The 3,488-nt window shown below is 34.7% G+C and overlaps 1 non-coding gene across 1 annotated transcript; it reads right to left on the bottom strand.

The window, feature by feature from the left end:
- Positions 1 to 3,138: 3,138 nt before the first annotated feature.
- LOC112787689 (small nucleolar RNA R71) lies at positions 3,139 to 3,246 on the bottom strand. The gene has a single exon (XR_003195088.1). It is a non-coding gene; the product is annotated as a small nucleolar RNA R71 (small nucleolar RNA).
- Positions 3,247 to 3,488: the final 242 nt, after the last annotated feature.

Genomic DNA, 3,488 nt, shown 5'->3' with positions numbered 1-3,488 from the left:
CCCCTCTGGGGCCGAGACCAATGAACTCCATTATCACTTATGTATTTTCAACGGTAGAGTTTCTGCACTCCATAGATTAAGGTGTGGAGCTCTGCTGTTCCTCAAAGATTAATGCAAAGTACTACTGTTTTCTATTCAATTCATCTTATTTCGCTTCTAAGATATTCATTCGCACTTCAACCTGAATGTGATGAACGTGACAATCATCATCATTCCCTATGAACGCGTGCCTGACAACCACTTCCGTTCTACATTAGATTGAATGAGTATCTCTTAGATCTCTTAATCAGAATCTTCGTGGTATAAGCTAGATTGATGGCGGCATTCATGAGAGTCCGGAAAGTCTAAACCTTGTCCGTGGTATTCCGAGTAGGACTCTAGGATTGAATGACTGTGACGAACTCCAAACTCGCCAGTGCTGGGCGTCGCAAAGGATAGTAAATTCTATTCCAGTATGATCGAGAACCTCCAAGATGATTAGCCATGCAGTGACAGCGCATCGGACCATTTTCACAGAGAGGAATAGGATGCAACCAACGACAAGGGTGATGCCTCCAGACGATTAGCCGTGCTGTGACAGAGCATTTGGACCATTTTCCCGAGAGGATTGAAAGTAGCCATTGGCACCGGTGACATCCTTACACAAAGCCAGCCATAGAAAGGAGTAAGACTGATTGGATGAAGACAGCAGGAAAGCAGAGGTTCAGAGGAATGAATGCATCTCCATACGCTTATCTGAAATTCTCACCAATGATTTACATAAGTATTTCTATCCTTATTTTAGTATTAATTTCAAAAACTCCATAACTATTTTATATCCGCCTGACTGAGATTTACAAGGTGACCATAGCTTGCTTCATACCAACAATCTCCGTGGGATCGATCCTTACTCACGTAAGGTTTATTACTTGGACGACCCAGTGCACTTGCTGGTTAGTTATGCGAAGTTGTGAAGATATGTTTAGACCATGGTTCTGTGCATCCGTTTTTGGTGCCATCGCCAGGGAATCAATTTCGAACAATAATTCACAACCTGAGTAACAATTTTGCATACCAAGTTTTTGGCACCATTGCCGGGGATTGTTCGAGTTTGGACAACTGACGGTTCATCTTGTTGCTCAGATTAGGTAACTTTCTTTTTGTTTTCTTTTCAAAAAGTTTTCAAAAATTTCTCCTTTGTTTTCGAAAAAAATACAAAAAAATTAGAAAATCATAAAAATCAAAAATATTTTTTGTGTTTCTTGTTTGAGTCTTGAGTCATATTATAATTTTGGTGTCAATTGCATGTTCATCTTGCATTTTTCGAAAAAATTCATGCATTCATAGTTTTCTTCATAATCTTCAAGTTGTTCTTGGTAAGTCTTCTTGTTTGATCTTTGCATTTGCATGTTTTGTGTCTTTTCTTGTTTTTCATATGCATTCCTGAATTCTTTATGTCTAAGCATTAATGAATTCTAAGTTTGGTGTCTTGCATGTTTTCTTTGCATTAAAAATTTTTCAAAAATGTGTTCTTGATGTTCATCATGATCTTCATAGTGTTCTTGGTGTTCATCTTGACATTCATAGCATTCTTGCATGCATTCATTGTTTTGATCCATAACTTTCATGCATTGCATCATTTTTCTTGTTTTTCTCTCTCATAATAAAAATTCAAAAATAAAAAAAATATCTTTCCCTTTTTCTCTCTTAAAATTTCGAAAATTAGATTTGACTTTTTTAAAAATTTTTAAAATCTAGTTGTTTTTATGAGTCAAATCAAATTTTCAATTAAAAAAAATCTTATCTTTTTCAAAATCTTTTTCAAAAATCAAATCTTTTTTCAATTTTTTTTAGTTATTTTCGAAAATTTCAAAAATATTTTTCAAAAATCTTTTTCTTAATTTTACATCATATTTTCAAAAATAACATCATCAATTAATGTTTTGATTCAAAAATTTCAAGTTTGTTACTTACTTGTTAAGAAAGATTCAAACTTTAAGTTCTAGAATCATATCTTGTGATTTCTTGTGAATCAAGTCATTAATTGAGATTTTAAAAATAAAATCTTTTTCAAAAACTAATTTCTATCATATCTTTTCAAAAATATCTTCTTATCTTACCTTTTTCAAAAAAGTGATTGCAAAATATCTTTTCTAACTTCCTAACTTCTTATCTTTTCAAAATTTGTTTCAACTAACTAACTAACTTTTTGTTTGTTTCTTACCTTTTTCAAAACTACCTAACTAACTCTCTCTCTCTCTAATTTTCGAAAAAAATCTTCCCTCTTTTTCAAAATTTCTTTTTAATTAGACTAATTATTTTATTTTTTTATTTGAATTTTCGAAAAACTACTAACCTTTTTCAAAAACTATTTTCGAAAATCACTAACTCTTTTTCAAAAATTATTTTCGAAAATTCTCTCCTCCTCTCATCCCCTTCTATTTATTTATTCATCTACTAACACTTCTCTTCATCTCACATCTCTGCTCCTATCATCACCTTTGTGTTTGGATTCTTCATTCTTCTTCACCCCTATTCCTTTTCTTCTTCTACTAACAATAAGGAACCTCTTTACTGTGACATAGAGGGTTCCTCTTCTTTTCTTTTTCTCTTCTCTTTCTTATGAGCAGGGACAAAGAAAAAGGCATTCTTGTTGAAGCTGATCCAGAACCTGAAAGGACTCTGAAGAGAAAACTAAGAGAAGCTAAATTACAACAATCCAGAGACAACCTTATTGAAAATTTTGAACAAGTAAAGGAGATGGCAGCCGAACCCAACAACAATAATGCAAGGAGAATGCTTGGTGACTTTACTACACCTAATTCCAATTTACATGGAAGAAGCATCTCCATTCCTACCATTGGAGCAAACAATTTTGAGCTGAAACCTCAGCTAGTTTCTCTGATGCAGCAGAACTGCAAGTTTCATGGACTTCCATCTGAAGATCCTTTTCAGTTCTTAATTGAATTCTTGCATATCTGTGATACTGTTAAGACTAATGGAGTAGATCCTGAAGTCTACAGGCTCATGCTTTTCCCTTTTGCTGTAAGAGACAGAGCTAGAATATGGTTGGACTCTCAACCCAAAGACAGCCTGAACTCTTGGGATAAGCTGGTCACGGCTTTCTTAGCCAAGTTCTTTCCTCCTCAAAAACTGAGCAAGCTTAGAGCTGATGTTCAAACCTTCAGACAGAAAGAAGGTGAATCCCTCTATGAAGCTTGGGAAAGATACAAGCAGCTGACCAAAAAGTGTCCTTCTGACATGCTTTCAGAATGGACCATCCTGGATATATTCTATGATGGTTTATCTGAGCTATCAAAGATGTCATTAGATACTTCTGCAGGTGGATCCATTCACCTAAAGAAAACGCCTGCAGAAGCTCAAGAACATTGACATGGTTGCTAATAACCAGTTTATGTACACTTCTGAGAGGAATCCTGTGAGTAATGGGACGCCTATGAAGAAGGGAGTTCTTGAAATTGATACTTTGAATGCCATATTGGCTCAGA

Source organism: Arachis hypogaea, chromosome 20, assembly GCF_003086295.3.
Source record: "Arachis hypogaea cultivar Tifrunner chromosome 20, arahy.Tifrunner.gnm2.J5K5, whole genome shotgun sequence".
Lineage (NCBI taxonomy): Eukaryota > Viridiplantae > Streptophyta > Magnoliopsida > Fabales > Fabaceae > Arachis > Arachis hypogaea.
The sequence above is the reverse complement of the archived record's forward strand: the minus strand, read 5'-3'. Positions and strand labels throughout refer to the sequence as shown.